General features: G+C 46.3%; 1 protein-coding gene across 1 annotated transcript in view; it reads right to left on the reverse strand.

Moving 5' to 3' along the window:
- Window positions 1-23,772, reverse strand: part of HMG20B (high mobility group 20B) — a 981,246-nt gene extending 957,474 nt beyond the window's left edge. The window contains exon 1 of the mRNA XM_089689659.1: window positions 23,703-23,772. The gene's annotated coding sequence lies outside the window, so the exon portion shown is untranslated. The remainder of the gene's footprint in view (window positions 1-23,702) is intronic.
- Between the last annotated feature and the right edge of the window lie 4,217 nt (window positions 23,773-27,989).

Below are 27,989 nucleotides of genomic sequence, written 5' to 3' on the forward strand. Positions count from 1 at the left end.
TGGCGATCAGCGACTTATGGTGGCGATCAGTGACTAATGGCGGCGATCAGCACTTATGGCAGGACTGCGGCGGACAATTTGACACTGGGGGGGAACTGACTTGGGGTCACTGACATCCCCAGTGACACCAATACAGTGATTAGTGCAAAAAAAAAAATACTGACACTGTAATAATGGCACTGGGGAGGAAGGGGTTAACATTTTTATTCAATGACAGGGTAACTGTGTGAGGGGAGTGTTTTACTAGGCGGCGGGGGGTGTACTGCAGGGAGACACGCTGATCGGGACAGATAAACTCTTCTGTCCCGATCAGCGTGTCAGGAGCTGACAGGGAACTGACAAAGAGCAGAGCTGTGTGTAAACAATGCAGCCCTGCTCTCTGTCAGTGTTTGCTGCTAATCGCCGGGAAACGGCCGGTAATGACTGATCATGACCCAGCGACTGACATCCGCGACCGCGATTGGTGACACAGGTAGGGCGGTGGCGCGCCTCGCGCGCCCCCTACCTGTTTTGCAATAGCACGTTTTAAAACGTGCTTTTGCGCAGCCGTGTCGCCCTGCAAACATTTTTTTGCAGTGGCTGGTCTTAAAGTGGTTAAGGTCCATGGCCCGGTGGACTCTATCATTTTGGATCTACGTCCACCGCGTTTCCCACACAGTGAGCTTTGAGAGCTCTCACTGACCTTTTTCCGGCCGTCTTTACTTCCTTGTCTTCCGCCTTTCATCTCCTTTTCTTCCTTGTTCCTTCTCCTGCTATTTCCTTCCTACCCCTTCTTCATTTCTGTTCCTCTTTCCTCCTTCCCACATCTTGGTGGGTCAGCTGGTCTACCCCCACTGCTGGTTATCTCTCCCTCTCTCTCCCTTCTCTCCTCCTCTCATTTCCCTCTTTCTTTTAACTTCTTTTCTTCTCCTTCCCCTCTCCCCCCCCCCTTTTTTTTCCTCTCTCTTCCCCATACCCCCTTTCCCATCCCATTAGGTTCCCTTTACTTCCTTGGACATGCCTTCTCTCAACTCCCCGTCAGGACATCTTTCGTTGAAAGTTGTCTATTAATGTGAAGGGTCTGAATACCCCTGAAAAACACTCCCTCCTGCTTTCACACTTATTTAAGCAAAGAGCGGATATTGTCTTTCTACAGAAAACGCACTTCCGTCAAGATGCCATACCCAAGCTTACCAACTCTCGTTTTCCGACAGTTTATTATGCTCCTAACCCTCATGCTAAATCTAAAGGCGTTGCCATTTTAATTGCTAAGCACCTCCCTCAGGTTATCTCGGAGTCACTTCTGGATCCGGACGGTAGATTACTGTTTCTAAAAGGTAATTTTGCCAATAGGCCCATCACTTTAGCAAATCTTTATGCGCCCAACACTAGACACGTGTCCTTTTTCCACTCCATCACCTCTTCACTCTCCTCCTTCCAGACGGGTATCCTAATCTTGGGAGGTGATCTTAACGTTCCCCTATGCCCTTTATTGGACTCCTCCTCGGGCAGCTCTTTCTTGCCATATAAATCCATTAGACAGATTCACACTCAACTTCAAGATCTGCAACTTCACGACTCCTGGCGAGTCCTCCACCCGAATGTCAAAGACTATACATTTTTCTCCCCTCCACATAATAAATATTCCAGAATCGATTATCTTTTTATCTCGCAAGTTGACCTCTCTCTCCTCCATGACTCTTCCATCAAACCGATGATCCTCTCTCTCATCACCCTATCACTATGACATTGAGATTTCCAGAGAAACATTCCTGCTCTAAGATATGGCGTTTGGATGCCTCTATTCTTTCTGACTTGGCTAATGAAGCAGAGGTTCGCTCCCAATTAACGGACTATTTTTCGGATAATCAAACCCCAGACACCTCTTCGTTAACTCAATGGGAGGCACATAAATGTGTTATCCGAGGAGTCCTAATAGCTATCGCCACAAAATGTAAAAACGAGAGACAGGCAACAACTCTTAGAGCGCATTAAATTCCTGGAAAAGGCACACAAACATAACCAGGCCGCCTCGACTTTATCTGACCTTACGAACACCCGCACACAGCTCCTAAACGAACTAGGTAAGGCAGCTAAGCGCAGATTCGTTTTGTCGCAAAAACTTTTTTATGAGTTTGCTAACAAAAGCGGGAGATTTTTAGCCAGATCCCTCCGGATCACAAGATTAGAGGCTCGGATGGCTCTTTGGCCACCTCAAATGCGGATATAGCATCTCACTTCGAACAATACTACAAAACTTTATATAATCTCCCTCCGGAATGTCGCCCTTCTGAGGCCAATAAGCCTAGAGACACCCTGATCTCTGACTTTCTTCACCTCTATAGCCCTTCCACTTTACCTGATGATACTGTTCAGGATTTGGAACATCACGGCGGAGGAACTCTCCCGAGCCGTCAAGCAAATGAAACCTGGTAAAAGTCCGGGTCCTGATGGTCTTTCTGTGGCATATTACAAGGAGTTTCTAGATGTTTTGAGTGGACCCTTCCTCTCCGCCTTCAACACTTTCTCTTCACCCTCTACGCAACATCATCGCCTCCTGGAGGCTCATATTACTGTCATTCCCAAAGACGGCAAAGATGTCACTCTGGTTACCAATTATAGGCCCATCTCTCTTTTGAATGTAGACATCAAAATTTATGCAAAGATCTTAGCCAACCGTCTCCTTCCCTTGTTACCCTCCCTGACTGACCTTGACCAAGTGGGCTTCATCCCGGGAAGGGAAGCAGGGGATAACACCATCAAGGCCCTCAACCTTCTTCATCGACTTCACGATTCTCGCAGTCCAGGATTTATTCTTTTCCTAGATGCCGAGAAGGCTTTTGATAGGGTGTTTTGGGATTACTTAAGGGCATCCCTACAGGCGACTGGGTTAGGGGTCACTATGCTCAATTTCATTATGGCACTGTACTCTGGTCCAACGGCTCAGGTCCATGTGAATAGGCATCTATCTCACCCATTCCCTCTCGGGAAAGGTATGTGCCAAGGTTGCCCTCTATCCCCGCTTCTTTTTGTGATATCATTAGAGCCATTGTTACGCAAACTCCGCTTAAACCCAGACATCAGGGGTATTTCCGTGGTGAACAAGGAATACAAACTTGCCTACGCAGATGACATTCTTTTGTTTCTGACGGAGCCCCGGATCACCTTGCCCAACCTACTTAAGGATATTTCCTTCTTTCAATATATCTCGAATCTTAAAATTAATCATTCCAAATCCTATGCCTTAAACATTACTCTTCCCCCAGACTTGGTTTCCTTTTGTCAGTCACAGTTCCCATTTCAATGGGAAAGGGACTACGGGGAATACGGCTTAAGAGTAACCTCTCTGATCTTTACGTCAAAAACTTCCTTCCAACCCTTGGTGCTATCCGAGCAGACCTAACTAAGTGGCATTGTCCATGCTCCATCCTCCCACACCTCCTCTATCTATTTCAAACCTTACCTATCCATTTACCACCTGCCTTTTTCGTTTCATGCAGACAATTGTGCTCTCTTTTTCTCTGGAATCATAAACAGCCACGTATTTCCTTCTCCTAACTTGTACTCCCCAAATCCAAAGGGGGGATTGGACTACCTGACCTACAACTCTACCATTGGGCCTGCCATCTTACTAGGATAATCGACTGGAATATTCATTCTACCACCAAAGCTTGGGTCCAGCTGGAGCACTCCTGCTCTTCTTTTCCCTTGGCATCGCTCCCATGGCTTTTGACCAAACTCATTCCTTAAGACCTCCTCCTACATCCATTAATCAGCCCTTCCCTTAAAACCTTTCGCTTAGCCTGTAAATCGGCCTTCATTTCGGATGCCCCTAACCCACTAACTTCTCTTCGACTCAGTCCGGACTTTTTTTCCACAAAGGTCAGCTGAAGTCTTGTTCTTCCCTGGCGAGTACTATGGGTGATCACACCTTTCCCTTTTGGGCGTATTTTCAAATCAGACATTTTCTTCTCTCTCCTGCATATCGCCATAAATGGGTCCACCCTCTCACCTCTTTTGAGTCACTCTGTTCCAAGGCTGAACCACGGAGGCATTTAGTTTCATTTACCTATCTGCTTCTCCTTGGTGACAGATCCTTTGATTCACTTCCTGCCTGCAAACCATGGACAAGAGACTTAAACATTGACTTTTCTTCCTCTGATTGGGACCAAATCTTTACTTATTCTCATAAGTGCTCCTTGAATGTTTCGGCACAAGAAAATGGATACAAGTTGGCGACACGTTGGTATAACACACCTTCCAGAATCCATCACTTTAATCCATCCAGACCTAGTATTTGCTGGAGATGTGGGGCTCCTGTTGGATCGCTTCTTCATATTTGGTGGGACTGCCCTATTGCTCAGCCCTTCTGGCAAGAGGTATATCGGATTACTTCCTCGGTGTCTACCCTTGATATTGAGTTCTCTCTGGCCCAACTCCTCCTCCACCACACTCCGCTTCCCAAGCGTCTTTTATTTCAAATCTCTGGCAATGCATATGCTTACTGCGGCTAAGCTTTGTTTACCGGTTTTCTGGGGGTCTATTCACCCCCCCACAGTACGGGATTGGTTCATTCGTATAGATAGAATTGCTGAAATGGAAGAGCTGATTGCTTCATCTCTGGATAACCCTACTAAATTTTCTCATACGTGGTCCTGCTGGACTCATTTCCGAATGACCCCTGAATATCGTTCTCTCATGGGCCTTGCTGATTGATTCTGAATCCCTCTTGTATCCCATAGTGTTTCTGGCGTTATATCGGCTCTTTGTCTTTTTAAGGTTGTGAATGGGGTCCCTTGTTTCGATGTCCTACACTGTTTGGAGCTAACTACGCTTGGTACCATGCTACGCCTGCAACTCGCTTCTCCTCCAGGGTTATGCATATCTCTCCTGTCCTGGAAGTATTTAGTAAAGGTAACTTACCTACCCTCCTACTCCTCCCTACCCCCTCCCCGCCTGACCCTTCCCCAACTCCCTATCTCCCCCCCCCCCCCCCCCCCACCACCACCTTTTTTTTTTTCTCTCTCTTTTTCTTCTTTTTCTTCACTTCTTTTCATGCTTATTCTTTATTCCTTAGTCCCCATTTCCTTGTTTTCTTACTCAGAATTTTGCTTTCCTTCTCCTCTTCCTATTTTGGTACACTTATCTACTCATAGGAGCCCTACTCTCTATTCGCACTCCATTTGCACATTTGTTTTTTTTACATTTCTCCTTTCCCAAGCTCTTTACCCACGTGCTGGCAACCTTTATTGGGTTACCTCAGTCTCACCAACAGTGCAAGAACGTATCCTACAAGCCCCTGCACCTCCTCTTCCGCGCCTACTGTATACATTTTCAACGCATACTTTTGACTCACTTGCCCTGCTCTTTGTTGCTGCTCAGTAACTGAGGCTTTATATCATCGACCCCGCCAGTGATATGCTCCCAATATGCTGAATTGGGGCTCAAGACCAGATGTGCCTTTAATGTTCCTGCGCTTTCATGTCCCCATTTTTCCCGTTTTATTTTCCTTTTTTGATTGTATTCTCTACCTGGGATGACTTATGTCTGATTTACTGTCTTCGTATTGTTATGTATCTTTTTGTTTGATGTCTGTTTATTGCTTCCTATTGTACTTCCACCTGATCCCTTGTATTATCTGTATTTGTTGTATGCTCTGAGTTTATCATTAAACTTTATAGAAAAATAAATAAATAAATATCAGTAAAAATACAAAGGCTAATAAGATCTATGCATAAAACTATGCATAAAACTGTGTATAAAATTCTCTAAGATATATATTGTATATGGGATATACAATAGAATAAGTATGATTCATAAATTAAGATAAAAATAGAACACAGTTAATAAATTCATAAAATCTTATGCATGCTAATAAAAAGGTTATAGACGCGTGGATCTAGCTGTTGTTATCTATGAAACAATTCACGTCAACTTCTATATTATGCCCCAAAGGGTGTAAAGTGCCTAATTCAAAGACCCATTTGGTCTCCAACTGCAAAAAAGCCCGTTTTTTATATACACCTCTCCAATGTGGGGTGACGACATCAATCCCCACAAATTTGAGGGTACAGGGGGCTTTGTTGTGGCAAAGTTTATAATTCTTTGAAAGCGAATGTTCCCTAAAACCTCTTTTGATATTGTAAACATGCTCACGGAGACGGTCCCTTAATCTCCTAGTTGTACGACCAACGTATTGTTTGTGGCAGGGGCATTCAGGCATATAAACCACATATCTACTGTTGCAAGAGATAAAATTCTTAATGGTGTATGATCTACCAGTGGAGTTAGAAGAGAACGACTCAATTTTATGCTTCCTAGCATTGTTACATTTGCAGATGACTCATTTATTGCATGGGTGGAAGCCTTTTAAGTCTGAGAATAGTGAGATACGCTTTGGTTGGTCCACAGCATTGGGTGCTAATTGATGTCTTATTGCTGTAGCCTTACGGAAAATAATTTCCGTTTTTTCGGGTAAAATGCTTGATAAGATGGGGTCCGTTTTAAGAATGCCCCCATTATTTTTAATAATTCCATTAATTGCTCTATGTTGCATAGAATAAGTAGTGGTGAAGGGACAGACCCGAGTTTGGACTTGTTTTCCACCACTCATAAGCATTTTGTCTATGTTTAGATTTGCCATGGTATTTAGGGTGTCATTAAGAGTCGCTTCAACATAACCTTTTTCAAGAAACCTGTTTTTGAGGATCAGGGCCTGTGAGTAATAAGTGTCCAAGTCTGTGTAGACTATCATGACCAAGTTGTGCAGACTATCATGACCAAGTTGTCTTTAACTGGCAGAAATCCAGTGAAGTACCTCAGGCTCCATCTATCCCTAACCCCAAACCTCCAACACAAAGATTTAGACCCTATCCATCACATCACAAATCTCCTTTTTCTAATGGATACCAAAGGTCACTGGCAAAGCCATTCAGAAACATCAATAATAATTTTAATGTACCTACAGTACCTCAAATAGATACGAACCTATACACAATCTTTACGATGAGAACATTGGTTCCAGGGACTCACGTTGGCACCCAGGTGGTGATGTTACAGGTAGGGGAGCCCGGACACCGGATTACCATAACAGACCTCACCGGAAGGGTCCCCATAACTATGGCCAACAGAACAGACCCACATCTGAATATAATAACCAATTTCAGTATACCTCACACTACTCATCTCCCCATATCAACAGAGGGGCACAGTATCAACCTTATCATAGAGCCCAGTGGCGAGGTCCACAAGGCAGACCCCAATCACCTCCAAGAAGGAACAACCAGTTCCATTATAATGTTAATAACAATCAGCCGCATTTTTTAGGGGAGGGAAGAGTGGGCAAAAGGAGCGACACTATACGGGAAAGAGAGCAGGAAGGAGGATTAATGGACATAACGAAAAAAAGAAGGATTTAGTCGGTAAGGGTATCTTCAACCTGAGTAGTGGAGAAATTACCAAAGAGGAACTTAACTTACTGGATAAGGGTCTTAAATATGCCCCAACTAATAGGCTGAATAAATTTCAAGCCAATATTGATATACATAAATTCACGAGACAATTGTCACTCAAGAGATATTTTGCTAATAACCCCATCACACAAAATACTACCTCCAACAGCTTCATTCATTCAAATATTCAGAATGCCTCCACATATAACCCCCCTCCACAGACACACTCTTATGTCAATCTGTTTAAAGATAAAGCTTTGAAAGAACTGGCAGATATGCCGATTAAACGACCTTATGATGGATCAGGAACCAACAAGGCTATTAAATCTCTCCTTGAAAGGAAAGATCTCGTTATTAGGCCCACAGATAAGGGTGGAGGAGTGGTCATCCTTAATAAAAGTGACTACATCTCAGAAGTACACAATATTCTTAGTGATAGGTCTACTTACTCCCTTTTAACTAAAGATCCGCTCCCTGATTTCAAACGCTCCCTTAAGAACATTATCAATATGGGATATGAAAATAATATTTTAAATAAAAAAGAGAAAGCGTTTTTATGCCCAGTCACACCAAGACTCCTGATTTTATACATTTTACCCAAGATCCATAAAGATCCAATCAAACCTCCGGGATTACCTATTGTAAGTGGGATAGGTTCTTTATGTTCTAAGATCGGTGAATACATAGAATACGTTCTGCAGCTACTAGTATTACAGACACCCTCGTACTTATGAAACACCAAACAGGTGTTGAATGTAGTCAAGGATATTACCATATTGCTTGCTACATACCTTGTCACTGCAGATGTGGCTTCTCTATACACCAACATCAATCACATGGATGGAATGGAAGCTGCGGATTTTTATCTCACGCACAATAGCACTTTACCCTCGGCACAGAAAGACTTTATTTTAAATCTTTTAGAATTTGCCATGAACAAGAACTATTTTTGGTTCAATAAAAAATATTATCTGCAAATTAAGGGAGTAGCCATGGGGGCTAAATTTGCCCCCAGTCTCGCGAACCTGTTTATGGCCTGTTGGAAGGAGAACCTTATATATGCAAGAGAATGGCCGGAGCTTTTATTATATAAAAGGTACATAGATGACATTTTCCTCCTTTGGAATGGAGAAGAACAATCACGTATTAATTTTTTCTGCACCTTAAACAATAACAACCTCAACATCAACCTTACTTACACCTGCAGTAGACAAGAAATACATTTTCTTTATTTGAACCTTGTGAATTTTAACAGGAAAATTGTCACCAAATCATATTTTAAAAATACTGACCGCAACAGTTGTATCCCTGTTGATAGCTGCCTCCATCCAGCATGGTGGGCAAATATTCCAAAAGGACAAATCATGAGGATCAGGAGAAACTGCACAGACTTGGACACTTATTACTCACAGGCCCTGATCCTCAAAAACAGATTTCTTGAAAAAGGTGATGTTGAAGCGACTCTGAATGACACCCTAAATACTGTGGCAAATCTAAACAGAGACGAAATGCTTATAAGTGGTGGAAAACAAGTCCAAACTCAGGTCTGTCCCTTCATCACTACTTATTCTATGCAACATAGAGCAATTAGTGGAATTATTAAAAATGATGGGGGCATTCTTAAAACGGACCCCATCTTATCAAGCATTTTACCCGAAAAACCAGACATTATATTCCATAAGGCTACAGCCATAAGACATCAATTAGTACCCAATATTGTGGACCCACCAAAGAGCATATCACTATTCTCAGACTTAAAAGGCTTCCACCCATGCAATAAATGTGTCATCTCCAAATGTAACAATGCTAGGAAGCATAAAATTGAGTCGTTCTCTTCTAACTCCACTGGTAGATCATACACCATTAAGAATTTTATCTCTTGCAACAGTAGATATGTGGTTTATATGCTTGAATGCCCCTGCCACAAGCAATACGTTGGTCATTCAACTAGGAGATTAAGGGACCGTCTCCGTGAGCATGTTTACAATATCAAAAGAGGTTTTAGGGAACATTCGCTGTCAAAGCATTATAAGCTTTGCCACAACAAAGCCCCCTGTACCCTCAAATTTGTGGGGAATGATGTCGTCACTCCACATTGGAGACGTGTATAAAAAACGGGCTGTTTCACAGTTGGAGACCAAATGGGTCTTTGAATTAGGCACTTTACACCCTTTGGGGCATAATATATTATAATTTTTATTATAATACAGTATTTATATAGCGCTAAAAAGTTTGCTCAGCTCTGTACATTATAGTGGGGGACAGTACATGAGACAATACAGTAACAATACAATACACGAGGGGGTCAAGGGCCCTGCTCTTTCGAGCTTACAATCTAGGAGGGAGGGGATAACGGTACAGGAGGAAGTGGCTGTGGGGGATGGAGTGGTAGGAGGAGATCGGCTGTTAGGGGAGGGCGGGGTAGGCTTCCCTGAACAGACGGGTTTTCAGGGTGCGCCTAAAGGTGAGGAGGGCAGGTGTCAGTCTGATGGATTGGGGTAGTGAGTTCCAGAGGATGGGGTAAGTCCTAGAGAGGTCCTGCAGTCAGGCGTGGGAGGTGGAGACCAGGTAACTAGAAAGCAGGAGGTCTTGTGAGGAGCGAAGATTACGGGTAGGGTGGTATTTGGGTATCAGGTCGGTGAGGTAGTTTGGGGCAGTGTTATGAATGGCTTTGTATGTATGTGTTAGTAGTTTGAATTTAATGCGTTGGGCAATCGGGAACCAGTGGAGGGAATGACAGAGGGGGGTGGCAGATGCGGAGCGGTTGGTAAGGTGGATGAGTCTGGCCGCTGAGTTCAGGATAGACTGAAGCGGGGATAGTCTGCGACGAGGTAGGCCAGTGAGAAGGGAGTTGCAGTAGTCCAGACGCAGTAGTCCAGACGTGAGATAATAAGGGAGTGAACGAGTAGTTTAGTAGTGTCTGGGGTTAGGAACGAGATGTTGCGGAGGTGGAGCCTGCATGAGTTTGCCAACGATTGGACATGGGGTTGGAAGGACAGGTTTGAGTCTAGAGTGACACCTAGGACTTTGGCTTGTGGGGTGGGACTAATGGTGGCATTCTTGGTCATGATGGAGAGGGTGGCGGAGAGATGGGCACAGGCTGGGGGGAAAATTAGGAGCTCGGTTTTGGAAAGGTTCAATTTGAGGAAATGGAGCGACATCCAGTCTGATATGTCGTTCAGTAGGTGGGTGATACGGGCGGAGACTGAAGGGGTGAGGCAAGGGGTGGAGAGGTAAATTTGCATGTCATCGGCGTAGAGGTGATAGTTGAAGCCGTGGGAGTGTATCAGTTTGCCAAGGGAGGAGGTGTAGATGGAGAAGAGAAGGGGCCCGAGGACCGAGCCTTGGGGGACCCCAACAGAGAGGGAGAGAGAGGGTGAGGTGGTAGCGTTATAGGTAACGCTGAAGGAGCGTTGGGAAGATAGGAGGAGAGCCAGGATAGAGCGGAGTCTCTGATGCCGAGGGAGTGTAGTGTTAGGAGGAGGGGGTGGTTGACTGTGTCGAAGGCCGCGGAAAGGTCGAGGAGTAAGAGGACTGAGTAGTGGCCATTAGCTTTGGCGGTTAGCAGGTCCTTAGTGATTTTGAGTAGGGCGATTTCGGTGGAGTGTAGGGGACGGAAGCCAGACTGTAGTGGATCGAGGAGGTTGTTGCCAGTGAGATGGGTGCATAGGCGATCGTAGACTAAGCGCTCAAGGAGCTTGGAAGTAAATGGCAGCAGGCAGATGGGCCTAAGGTTGTTCAGGTCGGTGGGGTCCAGGGAGGGTTTTTTGAGTATGAGGGTGATGTGCGCGTGCTTTAGGGGGGAGGGGAATGCGCCAGTAGAGAAAGAGAGATTGAAGATGTGGGTGAGGGAGCATAGGATGGAGGAGGAGGGCGACCGGAGGAGTTGTGTGGGAACAGGGTCAAGGGGGCAAGTGGTGAGGCGGGCTTCTGAGAAGACCTTAGTGACCTCCTCAGTGGTAGCAAGGCTGAAGGAGCGGAGTGTTGGGGAGGTTATAGTGTGCGGGACGTTAGGTGTGGTGGGGGGTAGGGCGGTTGCGAGGTCAGAGGAGGGGAGAGTTGGTGGGGTTATGGTGGGAGGGAGGCTAGGTGGGAAGGTAGGTTGAGAACTGGCGATGTCCTTACGGATTGCGTTGATCTTATTTTGGAAGTGATTGGCAATCTCGTGGGCAGTGAGTGAGGTACTGGGTGGGGGTGGGGGGGGGGAAGAGTAGGGAGTTGAAAGTGGAGAAGAGCCGGCGAGGACAGGTGGAGAGGGTGTTGATAATACAGAAGTTGACGTGAATTGTTTCATAGATAACAGCTAGATCCACGCATCTATAACCCTATTTATTACCATGCATAACATTTTATGAATTTATTAACTGTGTTCTACGTATTTTTATCTTTATTTATGAATCATACCTATTCTATAACATCGAGTATATCTTAGAGAATTTTATACACAGTTTTATGCATAGATCTTTGTATCTTTACTGATATTTATGAACTTTATTTGATCATGTGCATTCTAATCTAGAATTTTTTTATTCATTTACCCAATATGGTTTTATAATGTGGCATATCTTTTTGCTATGGATTATTATTCATTTTTTACATTTACCCACCTTTTATAAACACCAGAAATTTTTATAAACACTATTATCCCTCTTACCTTTATGTAAATTTTTATATACACCAACAACTTTTATTGTTTACTATATCACAACATTTCTATATTGATTCACCTTTGGTGTTTTCATTATTTATTTAATAATGCCATGAGCAATCACTTGTACAATACTAGCATGATTTTACCATGCTTAAATATAATTCTTACATGTGAATTATGCTCAGACATAATCTGAATCACCCAGCAGTTTTATGGGCTATGATATAATTTGCACATTTTATATCCAGACCCCTCAATGATTCCCCCTCGTTCATTAGGGGTCCCTACTTGATGGAGTAATCGCTACTCTGTTTTGAATCCTTTCAGGTGTGTAATGCAATTATTCTGTTAAACATGACCTTCACAGCTCAAATAGTTGTTATCGTGACTTCAATCCATGGCAAAATGGTGTCCATACGATGCGCATGCGCCACTTTTCCTACATAAGGAATCGGCATTCATCATGGCAGTGTTGGTCTCCCCTCTAAGGACGTGCATGGCACGAAAAGCTTTAGGAGGAACCAACACGTCGTGATGTCACGCTGCCGCTGGAGCCACGTGTAGGTCTGGCAGCCATCTTTACTCTTGGTCAGTGCTGTGCTCACTCTGCAATACTGTTAACCCTTTTAACCTACAATTTCCATGGAATAAAGCATTTAATCTACTACACTATGGGCACTTCTTTTGTGGCTCCTTTATGGAGCTATTAAATTACAGAGCCTGCAGACGATCCTGACTAATCCAAGCACCCAGAGGAAGGGAATCTCTTTAAACAGGCTGCAGACCCATCCATCCTAAAGGGGACCTCTGGATCAGCAGATCTTAATTTCTCCCAAGACCTCACTGCTGTGCTGTTCCATACCTAGAAGGAAGCTTACCAGACGCCAGACATACCCCACTCCCTTAAGTGGTCCGTGGTGGATATATTTATATGCGTATATTCAATGTGCATCTGGTGAGTGCGCAATTTTACTATTACTTCCAAGCACAAGCATCTGAATTCTGCTGCAGTTGGGATAATTAATATATTGCATATTATTTATGAACTTTTATGACTTTCAACTGTCACTATTTATCAGCGCTGCACTTCAGTTTTAAAGAAGTGACATCTTGCTTACTACTCTGCATGTGAGAGGTCCCGTACAATGATCGGTGTTCCACTGTGTCCAGAGGATAGAGCGGCACTGGATCGTGGTGCTGCGTGCTCCCAGGGAGCGCGCACAGTCCAAAATGGCAGGCGCCGTTTATGAACGGCAACCCGCCCCTGGACTGCTTTATAACGCTTAGTCTACAATTGCCTGAGCTCCCATCTCACTGACCACAACCTTCTCGACCCTTTACAGTCCGGCTTCCGCCCCCTACACTCCACTGAAACTGCCCTACTCAAACTCACCAATGACCTACTAACCGCCAAAACCAACAGCCACTATACTATACTCCTACTACTTGACCTCTCTGCGGCTTTTGACACGGTTGACCACCCCCTCCTCCTCAAAAAACTGCACTCTATTGGCCTCAGTGACTCCGCTCTCTCCTGGTTCTCCTCCTATCTATCGCAGCGCTCCTTCAGTGTTACCTGTAACGCTGCCACCTCCCCTTCACTCCCTCTCTCTGTCGGGGTCCCTCAAGGTTCTGTCCTCGGACCCCTCCTCTTCTCCATCTACACCTCCTCCCTTGGCCAATTGATAAACTCCCATGGCTTCAACTACCATCTCTATGCTGACGACACACAAATCTATCTCTCTACCCCTCACCTCACCCCCTCAGTCTCCAGTCGCATCACCAGCCTACTAAGTGACATATCGGACTGGATGTCACTCTACTTCCTCAAACTCAACCTTTCCAAAACTGAGCTCCTAGTATTCCCCCCAGCCTGTGCCCCCCCCCCCCGACTTCCCTATCAAGATCAACAACACTATCATCAGTCCCACCCCTCACGCCAGGGTACTAGGTGTAATCCTAGACTCCAATCTATCCTTTCAGCCCTAGGTCAAATCGCTGAAAAACTCATGTAGACTTAACCTCCGCAACATCTCCAAGATACAACTGTTCCTAACCTCGGAAACCACCAAGCAACTTATTCACTCCCTTATTATATCACGTCTCGACTACTGTAACTCCCTCCTCACTGGCCTACCTCACCGCAGGCTATCCCCACTTCAGTCTATCATGAATGCTGCTGCAAGACTCATCCACCTTACTAACCGTTCTGTATCTGCCACCCCTCTCTGCCAGTCCCTCCACTGGCTTCCAATTGCCCAACGGATACAATTCAAAACACTAAGGGCACATTCACACTTGGCTGTTTTACCAAAGCTTGCCAAACGCCCCTATAGCGTTTGGCAAGCGTTGGCCCAGCGTTTGCGGAGCGTCTTTTAACGCTCCGCAAACGCCGCATGCGCGGTTTAGCGGCGGTTGCTAGGCGTTTGCCGAGCGTTAAAAACACCCCACAAACGCCTACAATGCAGTTTGAATGGTGTTACCGCCCCGCAACCACACCGCAAACGCCGGCCAGGCGTTTGCGGAGCAGCACCATAGACTAGAATAGGAAGCTTCAACGCCTCCTGACTCGACCAGAGGCGTCCGTTTTGCCGCGACGCAACGCAAACGCTCCCGTTAGAACAGCACCATGTGCTGTAATGTGCAGAATTGGCAGAGGCGTTTGGGAAGCGGTAAAAACACTTCCCAAACGCCTCTCTGCCGCCTACACACAACGCTAGTGTGAACGTAGCCTAACACTGACGTATAAAGCCGTTCATAACACTTCCCCTAATTACATCACCGACCTTATCTCTAAATACCACCCAAACCGTACTCTCCGCTCCTCGCAAGACCTCCTACTCTCTAGCTCCCTTGTCTGCTCGTCTCCAGGATTTCTCAAGGGCTTCACCCATCCTCTGGAACTCCCTACCCCAATCTATCAGGCTATCGCCTACTCTGCTCACTTTGAGGCGCACTCTGAAAACCCATCTCTTCAGGGAAGCCTACCCTGACCCAGCTAATACTGGAATCCTCTACTCTTCCTACCACTCCATCCCCCACAGCTAATTACCTTGTGTACCACTATCCCCTCCCTCCTAGATTGTAATCTCCAAGGATCAGGGCCCTCTAATCCCTCGTGTATTTAACTGTATTATAGTAACTGTAGTAACTGTAGTACTGTAACAGTAGTACTGTCTCCCTCCATAATGTAAAGCGCTGAGCAAACTGTTGGCGCTATAGAAGTCCTGTATAATAATAATAATAATATATACAGCGGCCGGACGGCAAGTGGTTAATTACACCCATTCTTGGTTTCTGAAAATTTGGAACCCTTGGTGGTCTTACGCTCACCCTTCAATTCCTGAATACAGTTTGGGCTTATACCAATTTAAGGGGGCATCCCCATGCTCAGGCCATATCAATACTGTCTCCTTCTTCTTGATTTGTTTTTTCTTTCTTCTCTCTTTTCACTTATGCCCCTCTATACTTGCTCTTTCGCTAGGTTGTCTCTTTCTTTTCCGTCCCTGCCCCCGCTTTCTCACAGCTCCATAGAAATTCTGAGAAATGTGTGAAATAATGCCGAATTGAAAATCACAAAATTTCCAATGTGAGTGTGCATATATATTTTGTAAATTAAAAAATATGAGGTTATTCCAAGTAAGGCCTTAAAATTGCACGCACCTGTGAAATGGAAACAAACTACAGAACCCTATATTTTCCATTGGCGACTTTTTAAAGCCCCTACAGGTCTGCAGTTTACTGTTTACTGTAACGAATGGGTCTAGAATTATCGCTTTTATTCCAGCAAGTGTGGGGATGTGTATCATGTAGAACACAATCAACGTTTTTGTGCGGAGGCAGACCAATGCATGCATTTACATACACATGTGCATGCCTGTCGGAACCTAAAAATGTTTTTGGGGGGGGGAGTGATGATTTACTTTAATTTAAATTTTTTTTCCATCACATAGGGTACAAAAAGTGTTATAATTTTTGGGTGACAGATTCTCTTTAATGAGACATCAGGGGTTCGCAATTAAGCTGATGGAACGCAGATTGCAGCATGTCAGGGATACACACTCCTGGTGGCTACAGCCACTGGTAGTGTGTGTGTAAAACTCCTTGCTGCCACTTACCTAAGACATAACTTGAAACATGCTTCAAGTTAAGAAAAATAACTGCTGTTGTGCCAGAAATATAGTATGTTGAGACCTTAACCATTTCAATACTGGACACTTTCACCCCCTTTCTGCCCAGGCCAATTTTTCACTTTCAGCTCTGTCACATTTTGAATGCCAATTAGTGCCCCATCACACCGGTGCGATTTCAGGTGCGAATTGCAAATTGAAATCGCACCTGAAATTGCATCTAATGAATGTCAGTGTCTTAACATGTGCGATTTGCTGCAGCTTGATTTCTAAAGTAGTTCTTGCATTACTTTTTCTGCAGGTTTTTTGCGATTTCACATACATATAATATAATGGAAATTGCACTGCCAATTGCAAGAAATCGTTGAAAATCTTCACAAGTTGCAATAAAGTCTTCAGAAATCGCACCTGAAATTGCACTGAAATTGCACATAAATCGCAGCGGTGTCACCGGTGACTTACTCAGTCAAGCAACATTGTACCCAAATTACAGTTTCCTTTACACAGATAGAGCTTTCTTTTGGTGGTATTTAAAGGACAATTAGGGCCAATGCTCTTTCAGCCCTACTTCTTCTATGGATCACAGCAGTGCACTTCATTCTGCATGACCCCTTTTCAGCAAACAACAGGCTAAAGCTGTTGGCTGACGTCACAGAGCCAAGGGTCCATCCAGATGCCTGGGCCAGCAGCTGCCTCAGCCTCTCAGCAAGCCACTAAGAGCCTGAGCCAGCTGCTCCCACGCCCCCTCATCCTCAGCCCAGAGATCCAGTGAGAGTTGGAGGGGCAGAGTAAGAGAGCCAGTGATGGACAGTCACCACTCACTGAAGACTGATAACTGAGCAATCAGCAGTCTTTCATCGCTCAGGTAGAGGCAACAACAGACCAATGCTGCATCCACCTATGTGAGTATAAATGTGTTATACAATTTTGCAAATAAATAATCTTTCTTCATAAATTTAGGCCAAAATGTATTCTGCCACATTTCTTTGGTTAAAAAAAAAAAAAAATCAGCAAATATTATCTAGTCTGTGTAAAAGTCTACAAACTATGGAATATACACCGTATTTTTCGCTCCATAAGATGCACCTGACCATAAGAGAAGGAAAACAAGAAAAAAAATATTCTGAACCAAAGGACTGCAAACATAGTACAGGAGATGACCAGAGACTGCGGACACAGTACAGGAGATGACCAGAGACTGCGGACACAGTACAGGAGATGACCAGAGACTGCGGACACAGTACAGGAGATGACCAGAGACTGCGGACACAGTACAGGAGATGACCAGAGGCTGCGGACACAGTACAGGAGATGACCAGAGGCTGCAAACACAGTACAGGAGATGACCAGAGGCTGCGGACACAGTACAGGGGATGACCAGAGGCTGCGGACACAGTACAGGGGATGACCAGAGGCTGCGGACACAGTACAGGGGATGACCAGAGGCTGCGGACACAGTACAGGGGATGACCAGAGGCTGCGGACACAGTACAGGGGATGACCAGAGGCTGCGGACACAGTACAGGGGATGACCAGAGGCTGCGGACACAGTACAGGGGATGACCAGAGGCTGCGGACACAGTACAGGGGATGACCAGAGGCTGCGGACACAGTACAGGGGATGACCAGAGGCTGCGGACACAGTACAGGGGATGACCAGAGGCTGCGGACACAGTACAGGGGATGACCAGAGGCTGCGGACACAGTACAGGGGATGACCAGAGGCTGCGGACACAGTACAGGGGATGACCAGAGGCTGCGGACACAGTACAGGGGATGACCAGAGGCTGCGGACACAGTACAGGGGATGACCAGAGGCTGCGGACACAGTACAGGGGATGACCAGAGGCTGCGGACACAGTACAGGGGATGACCAGAGGCTGCGGACACAGTACAGGGGATGAACAGAGGCTGCGGACACAGTACAGGGGATGAACAGAGGCTGCGGACACAGTACAGGGGATGAACAGAGACTGCGGACACAGTACAGGGGATGAACAGAGACTGCGGACACAGACCAGGGGATGAACAGAGACTGCGGACACAGTACAGGGGATGAACAAAGACTGACGACACAGTACAGGGGATGAACAGAGACTGCGGACACAGTACAGGGGATGAACAGAGACTGCGGACACAGTACAGGGGATGAACAGAGACTGACGACACAGTACAGGGGATGAACAGAGACTGACGACACAGTACAGGGGATGAACAGAGACTGACGACACAGTACAGGGGATGACCAATCACTGCGGACACAGGAGAGGGGATGACCAGAGGCTGCGGACACAGTACAGGGGATGACCAATCACTGCGGACACAGGAGAGGGGATGACCAGAGGCTGCGGACACAGTACAGGGGATGACCAGAGGCTGCGGACACAGTACAGGGGATGACCAGAGGCTGCGGACACAGTACAGGGGATGACCAGAGGCTGCGGACACAGTACAGGGGATGACCAGAGGCTGCGGACACAGTACAGGGGATGACCAGAGACTGACGACACAGTACAGGGGATGACCAGAGGCTGCGGACACAGTACAGGGGATGACCAGAGGCTGCGGACACAGTACAGGGGATGACCAGAGGCTGCGGACACAGTACAGGGGATGACCAGAGACTGACGACACAGTACAGGGGATGACCAGAGGCTGCGGACACAGTACAGGGGATGACCAGAGGCTGCGGACACAGTACAGGGGATGACCAGAGGCTGCGGACACAGTACTGGGGATGACCAGAGGCTGACGACACAGTACAGGGGATGACCAGAGACTGACGACACAGTGCAGGGGATGACCAGAGAATGACGACACAGTGCAGGGGATGGCCAGAGAATGACGACACAGTGCAGGGGATGACCAGAGACCGACGATACAGTGCAGGGGATGACCAGAGACCGACGACACAATGTAGGGGATGACCAGAGACCGACGACACAGTGCAGGGGATGACCAGAGACCGACGACACAGTACAGGGGATGACCAGAGACCGACGACACAGTACAGGGGATGACCAGAGACCGACGACACAGTACAGGGGATGACCAGAGACTGACGACACAGTACAGGGGATGACCAGAGGCTGCGGACACAGTACAGGGGATGACCAGAGGCTGCGGACACAGTACAGGGGATGACCAGAGACTGACGACACAGTACAGGGGATGACCAGAGACTGACGACACAGTACAGGGGATGACCAGAGACTGACGACACAGTACAGGGGATGACCAGAGACTGACGACACAGTACAGGGGATGACCAGAGGCTGCGGACACAGTACAGGGGATGACCAGAGGCTGCGGACACAGTACAGGGGATGACCAGAGGCTGCGGACACAGTACTGGGGATGAACAGAGACTGCGGACACAGTACAGGGGATGAACAGAGGCTGCGGACACAGTACAGGGGATGACCAGAGGCTGCGGACACAGTACAGGGGATGACCAGAGGCTGCAAACACAGTACAGGGGATGACCAGAGGCTGCGGACACAGTACAGGGGATGACCAGAGGCTGCGGACACAGTACAGGGGATGACCAGAGGCTGCGGACACAGTACAGGGGATGACCAGAGGCTGCGGACACAGTACAGGGGATGACCAGAGGCTGCGGACACAGTACAGGGGATGACCAGAGGCTGCGGACACAGTACAGGGGATGACCAGAGGCTGCGGACACAGTACAGGGGATGACCAGAGGCCTCGGACAAAGTACTGGGGATGACCAGAGGCTGACGACACAGTACAGGGGATGACCAGAGACTGACGACACAGTGCAGGGGATGACCAGAGAATGACGACACAGTGCAGGGGATGACCAGAGAATGACGACACAGTGCAGGGGATGACCAGAGACCGACGACACAGTGCAGGGGATGACCAGAGACCGACGACACAGTGCAGGGGATGACCAGAGACTGACGACACAGTACAGGGGATGACCAGAGACTGACGACACAGTACAGGGGATGACCAGAGACTGACGACACAGTACAGGGGATGACCAGAGACTGACGACACAGTACAGGGGATGACCAGAGACTGACGACACAGTACAGGGGATGACCAGAGACTGACGACACAGTACAGGGGATGACCAGAGACTGACGACACTGTACAGGAGATGACCAGAGACTGCGGACACAGTACAGGAGATGACCAGAGACTGCGGACAGTACAGAAGATGACCAGAGACTGACGACACAGTACAGAAGATGACCAGAGACTGCGGACAGTACAGAAGATGACCAGAGACTGCGGACAGTACAGAAGATGACCAGAGACTGCGGACAGTACAGAAGATGACCAGAGACTGCGGACAGTACAGAAGATGACCAAGAGACTGCGAACAGTACAGGGGATGACAAAGAGACTGCGGACAGTACAGGGGATGACCAAGAGACTGCGGACAGTACAGGGGATGACCAAGAGACTGCGGACAGTACAGGGGATGACCAGAGACTGTGGACACAGTACAGGAGATGACCACAGATTGCGGACAGTACAGGAGATGACCAGAGATTGCGGACAGTACAAAAGATGACCAGAGACTGCGGACAGTACAGGGGATGACCAAGAGACTGCGGACAGTACAGGGGATGACCAAGAGACTGCGAACAGTACAGGAGATGACCAAGAGACAGCGGACAGTACAGGGGATGACCAAGAGACAGCGGACAGTACAGGGGATGACCAAGAGACAGCGGACAGTACAGGGGATGACCAAGAGACAGCGGACAGTACAGGGGATGACCAAGAGACAGCGGACAGTACAGGGGATGACCAAGAGACAGCGGACAGTACAGGGGATGACCAAGAGACAGCGGACAGTACAGGGGATGACCAAGAGACAGCGGACAGTACAGGGGATGACCAAGAGACAGCGGACAGTACAGGGGATGACCAAGAGACAGCGGACAGTACAGGGGATGACCAGAGACTGCGGACAGTACAGGGGATGACCAGAGACTGCGGACAGTACAGAGGATGACCAGAGACTGCGGACACAGTACAGGAGATGACCAGAGATTGCAGACAGTACAGTAGATGACCAGAGATTGCGGACAGTACAGAAGATGACCAGAGACTGTGGACAGTACAGGGGACGACCAAGAGACTGCGGACAGTACAGGGGATGACCAAGAGACTGCGGACAGTACAGGGGATGACCAAGAGACTGCAGACAGTACAGGGGATGACCAAGAGACTGCGGACAGTACAGGGGATGACCAAGAGACTGCGGACAGTACAGAGGATGACCAAGAGACTGCGGACAGTACAGGGGATGACCAAGAGACTGCGGACAGTACAGGAGATGACCAAGTAACTGTGGACCTTTGGGGAGGGAGGGGGAGCGGGTACCTGAATTTGACAGGTACCCGCTCCCACTTCCACGGAGTTGTCCTCCCTTTAGTGTGGGCACCCGGCTGTGACAGAAGCGCTGCGCTTTGTGATTGGTCCAGAGTCTTCTGGGACCTGTCAGGTGTCCCAGAAGACGCTGTGCCATTCACAAAGCGCAGCGCTTCTCGCGCATGCGCAGTGGGCACCCAGCTGTCACAGTCGAGTGCCTACACTAAAGAAGCTGGTGCCGGAAGACTGTACAGCGCTGGATCGAGGAACAGGTAAGTTTCTGCTGCAGAGAAGAAACGAGCGGCTGGCCAGGTATTCTGACACGGCGGTTTTTGGGGGGAAAAAGTGCGTCTTATGGAGCGAAAAATACAGTATTTGAAAACTGACAAATCATGATGCACCGATTGCCTATCTAATTTCTCAAGGTCCTAAAATGCCAGGACAGTGCAAATACCCCACAAATTACCCTTTTTTGGAAAGTATACAGTCCAAGGTATTTAGTAAGAGGCACAATGAGTTTAAGAAATGAAATGGGTTTTTTTCCACATACTGTCACCAGAGCAGTACAGTGGTGTAATATGACTGGTGGTGATATGGAACACTGGTGACAGTATGTTAGAAAAAATAAAGTTTTTTTTTTACTTTTTTTTTTAATATATTGTGAATACAGCAGTACAGTGTCACTATAGGCACCATGATGACATTGTTCTGCTCTGGGGAGATGATTAGTTTTTCTTTTCACTATGATGGCTTATTACAGTGATGGTCTGATCACTGTTATAAGCAATCATTTCTGTGAATAGCATCCATTCATGTGCCACTGTGCGCTATTGTGATAGCAGCAATTGGCCACAGCTATCACATAGTACAGGTTCACTGTGATTGGCCCCTGATCACTGTGACCAATCACAGTAGTACACAATGAATGGCTATGAATGAAAACCATTGTGTACTATTGACATGTGACTGCTGTGAACCTGCACCTGCACAACGTTGTATGACAAACACTCAGGATAATAGTGCTCCCATCGAGTCTATTGTAAAATGGCAGTGATTACTGGTAATCATTGACATGACAACACAGCTCTGAATTCATAAGCAATGGGTGTCATTTCTGATGCATTACAAAGAACACAGACCTCTCCTTATCGCCTTCACCTCTCATCCCTATACCCATTCTTCTGCACAAGCAGAGAGCACAGGAAGTTATAGGATTATAAGAGGTTTGTCGAAATCAACAAGCATATCTGCACTTATAGAATAGAAAAAAAATTCCAAAAGGTAAAATAGCTTTCCAGGGGTCCAGCTCCATTGTCACCCGGGTTAGTTCTTCGCTAGCTCCTGGGTTCCTGACTCCGGCATTCCAAGTAAGGAAAACTGGAAGTGAAGCCTTGCAACTTCATACTGTGCATGTGTGAGACGTGCTGTGACTTGAGATTGGTCCCGCAGTCTTCTGGGACCTGTGAAGTGTACCAGAAGACTGCGGGGGGGAAGGAGGAGGGCCAATCTTCTGGCTCAGTTCGCGCGACGAACAGAGCCGGAAGTGGGAGCGGGTACCTGTCAAAACCAAGTACCCACTCCCCCCGTGCCAAATGTGCCAGTGGAGGGGGGAGGAGGCAGACAAGCAGAGCTTCCCCTTTTGGGAGGAGCTTCGCTTTAATATTGCACAGCTGAGTGCCAAAAGGGATTATGCATTTTTAAAAATTTCTTTTTTATATGTATCAAATCTACATGTGCAATACTACTTAATTATTGAAGGCTAGTTATTGTTATTCCTACTTATTAAATGTGATCAAGTTAAAAGGTGACAGCTATATATAAAAATATAAAATGTAAGCATGTACAAATACAATAGTTTTACACATTATGTGTATAACAAAATATTTAGATTAAAAAAAGATTTCTAAACACAGTAACATTATGTAATTACGTAAAATCACGCTCATTCCAATCTCGTAACACAATCTGTTTCAATCCATTTACGAGATAGATTAGTTACACTCACAATTAAATACTTCACAGATTACAATATACATGCATGACGTAATCTCTAGATTGAAACATTACGGGATTAGCAGGCAGCTCTTTGGTAACTACAAGAATACCGCACGAACTTCATTATATACGACATACCTCCCGTCCACAGAAAAAAACACGGAAATTTAGTTAATCGAAAATTGTCATTGTTCTTGATTATCACCTTTCAATAAACTTTCCTTCTAGTCTCGTTTGTCTCTCAGCCGCGCTTGAATCTTCACAATGTAGCAGCTCCTATTGGTTGCATCTCCAGCCCCGTTGAACTAGCCTTTACGTCTAATAGGCTGAACAGCATCCTCTACTATGAGACCGAGGTAAAAGGCAAGGAATCTCGTTGGCGGAGGCTATATTACAATACACTGATTGGTCAATCTTCTTGTCAGTTTAAACTAGCAAATTAGGTTGAAATATACTTTTTTTTCGACTGCCAATCCTACTCAGTTTCATCCTAGTGGTAGGGGTTTATATTAAAGGGCCAGGTACTATCGGAGTTAAATTAAAAACGGGCAAATTAATCAAATTTCTGTAAACAGACTTTAATGTGAAATTAAAGTAAGAATAAAAGGTTAGAAATACATACCTCTTAATTAAAAAATTTAAAAAGGGACATACTTGGGAAAGTATGTGGTATGAGCTGTGTGGTATGCTTTTTGCAGGCTGGCTACATTGCATAGTTACTAATATTCTAAAAATTCCAGGGACACCGTTTTTTGCTGTGTGCCAAGCAAACTATTATAGGCAGAGAATGTACTTTAATTAGTAACATGCATTCATTTAAAATAAGCATGGTTCTACAAGAAACATATTGTAAAGATTGTAAACTCCAAGGAGCAGGGCCCTCCTATCCCTCATGTATTGAACTGTATTGTTGCTGTATTGTCTTCCTTTATATTGTAAAGCGCTGAGCAAACTGTTAGCGCTATATAAATCCTGTATAATAATAATATTGTTAAAGTGATTGTAAAGGTAATTTTTTTCACAAAAAATAACAAACATGTCTATACTTACCTGCACCATTGCACAGAGCTTCCGCTGCTAGCCCCTTCTCTCTGTCCAGTGCGGCTTCCCATGGGGGCACTCGAGTGTGCTTGTTCCCGAGCCCTGCTGCTGCATCCATTGACAGAGACAGTGGGACTTGCCCCCCCGCTCCCTTGTCACTGGCTTTGATTGATTCACACAGAAGTGAGGGGAGATAAGAACTGCAGACGTGCACGGTGCTGGATCGAATGAGGGCTCAAGTAAGTAAAAGAGGGGGGGGGGATGCTGATGCCTAAACATTTTTTACCCTAATGCAAGGAATGCATTAAGGTAAAAAATGTTTAGGCTTTAGAACCATGTATGTATGAGTTATTTTAAATTACAGTACATGTTTATTTATGAATAGCTAACGACAACTTAAGTCTGCACAACCCACTAGCTTTTGCAGAGAATACAGTGATACACACCAACATATATTTTTAAATCTGCAGCATTTATCAATTTAATCCCTGGTTATCCTGTCTGAAAGTCCTTGTTCAGGCACTTTCTGTTATAAGGGGCAAAGTCTCTCAAATGTGCCTACCTCTCAAATGTGTTCCTTCTTGTGATCCTATCACATGGGCCTTTGATGGAGACTATAAGTGGCTATCAACACATATTACAGATGCATGGTCTATTCTTGTCACTATCAAAAAACCCATTCTGTGAAATGCCATTCAGTCACTTCCTAACCACTTGCCCTTTAGAGGATTTACCCCCCTTCCTGACCATGCCATTTTTTGTGATTCAGCGCTGCGTTACTTTAACTGACAAATTATATCTGTGTTCTTTTTTCCCATAAATAGAGCTTTCATTCGGTGGTATTTGATCACCTGTGCATTTTTATTTTTTGAGCTATAAAAAAAAAAAAGAATGACAATTTTGAAAAAAAAACAATATTTTTGACTTTATGCTATAAACCATATCCAGTAAAAAAAATTTTAAAAAAATCAAATTTTGTCATATATCTAGGCCAAAATGTTTTATGCTGCTAAAAAAAATCCCAATTCGTATAAATTAATTGGTTTACATGAAAGTTATAGCGTCTACAATATACTGGATTTTTTTTTTTTACACTAGTAATGGCGGCGATTAGCGAATTATAGTGGGACTGCGGCGGGCATTCTGACACTGGGTAGGAACTGGCTAACTGCCACTGACATCCCAATGACAGTAAAACAGTGATCAGTGCTAATAAAAAGCACTGACACTGTACTAATGACACTGGGCAGGAAGGGGTTAACATCTGGGGCGATCAAAGGGTTAACTGTGTGCTGTTTAACATAATGTGCTGTGTGCGTTTTACAAGGGAAACATGCTGCTGTGTATTTCTCTGCTGTGCAGAGATATACAGAGCAGCATGTTACTGCTGGCAAGTGTTTTTTACACACAGGTCTCTCTCATGTCAGTATTACTCATGGATCAGGGAATCTCCGGCCGAGCCCCGGTGATTGACATCTGTAGCCGCTAATGGTGGTGCATGCGCCCCCTACCCGTAAATGCAAATATGGTGTATATATACGTGATTTTGTGCCACCCTGTAGCAGTAGTTCTGCTATAGGGTGGCGGGGAAGCGGTTAAGTACATTATTATTATTATTATTATTATTACACAGTATTTATATAGCGCTAAAAGGTTTGCTCAGCGCTGTACATTATAGTGGGGGACAGTACATGAGACAATACAGTAACAAAACAGAACACGAGGGATTCAAGGGCCCTGCTCTTTCGAGCTTACAATCTAGGAGGGAGGGGATAGTGGTACAGGAGGAAGTGGCTGTGGGGGGTGGAGTGGTGGGAGGAGTGGAGGAGATGGGTTTTCAGGGTGTGCCTAAAGGTGAGGAGGGTAGGTGACAGTCTGATGGATTGGGGTAGTGAGTTCCAGAGGATGGGGGAAGTCCTGGAGAAGTCCTGCAGTTGGGCGTGGGAGGTGGAGACCAGGGAGCTAGAAAGTAGGAGGTCTTATGAAGAGCGAAGATTACGGGTAGGGTGGTATTTGGGTATCAGGTCAATGAGGTAGTTTGGGGCAGCATTATGAATGGCTTTGTATGTCTGTGTTAGTAGTTTGAATTTAATGCGTTGGGCAATCGGGAGCCAGTGGAGGGAATGACAGAGGGGGGTGGCAGAAGTGGAGCGGTTGGTAAGGTGGATGAGTCTGGCCACTGAGTTCAGGATAGACTGAAGAGGGGATAGTCTGCGATGAGGTAGGCCGGTGAGAAGGGAGTTGCAGTAGTCCAGACGTGAGATAATAAGAGAGTGAACGAGTAGTTTAGTAGTGTCTGGGGTTAGGAATGAACGTATTTTGGAGATGTTGCGGAGGTGGAGCCTGCATGAGTTTGCCAACGATTGGACATGGGGTTGGAAGGACAGGTTTGAGTCTAGAGTGACACCTAGGACTTTGGTTTGCAGGGTGGGACTGATGGTGGCGTTGTTGGTCGTGATGGAGAGGGTAGGGGGGGGAACAGGCTGGGGGGAAAATCAGGATCTCAGTTTTGGAAAGGTTAAATTTGAGGAAATGGAGCGAGATCCAGTCTGATTTGTCGTTCAGTAGGTGGGTGATACGGGCGGAGACTAAAGGGGTGAGGCAAGGGGTGGAGAGGTAAATTTGCGTGTCATCGGCATAGAGGTGATAGTTGAAGCCATGGGAGTGTATCAGTTTGCAGAGGGAGGAGGTGTAGATGGAGAAGAGAAGGGGCCCGAGGACAGAGCCTTGGGGGACCCCAACAGAGAGGGGGAGAGAGGGGTAGGTGGTAGTGTTATAGGTAACGCTGAAGGAGCGTTGGGATAGATAGGAGGAGAGCCAGGAGAGAGCGGAGTCTCTGATGCCAAGGGAGTGTAGTTTATTGAGGAGGAGGGGGTGGTCAACTGTGTCGAAGGCCGCGGAGAGGTCGAGGAGTAGGAGGACTGAGTAATGGCCATTAGCTTTGGCGGTTAGCAGGTCATTAGTGATTTTGAGTAGGGCGGTTTCGGTGGAGTGTAGGCGACGGAAGCCAGGCTGTAGTGGATCGAGGAGGTTGTTGTCAGTGAGGTGGGCGCTTAGGTGATTGTAGACTAAGCGCTCAAGGAGCTTGGAAGTGAATGGCAGCAGGGAGATGAGTCTAAGGTTGTTCAGGTCGGTGGGGTCCAGGGAGGGTTTTTTGAGTATGGGGGTGATGTGCGCGTGCTTTAGGGGGGAGGGGAATGCGCCAGTAGAGAGGGAGAGATTGAAGATGTGGGTGAGGGAGCGTAAGATGGAGGAGGAGGGTGACCGGAGGAGTTGTGTGGGGACAGGGTCAAGGGGGCAAGTGGTGAGGTGGGCTTCTGAGAAGACCTTAGTAACCTCCTCAGTACATGTATGCACATCTCTGAACTGTAGATGTTGAGAATA

The sequence above is a fragment of the Staurois parvus genome, unplaced genomic scaffold, assembly GCF_062004578.1.
Source record: "Staurois parvus isolate SC_StPar_1 unplaced genomic scaffold, SC_StPar_1.0 ptg000489l, whole genome shotgun sequence".
Classification (NCBI taxonomy): Eukaryota; Metazoa; Chordata; class Amphibia; order Anura; family Ranidae; genus Staurois; species Staurois parvus.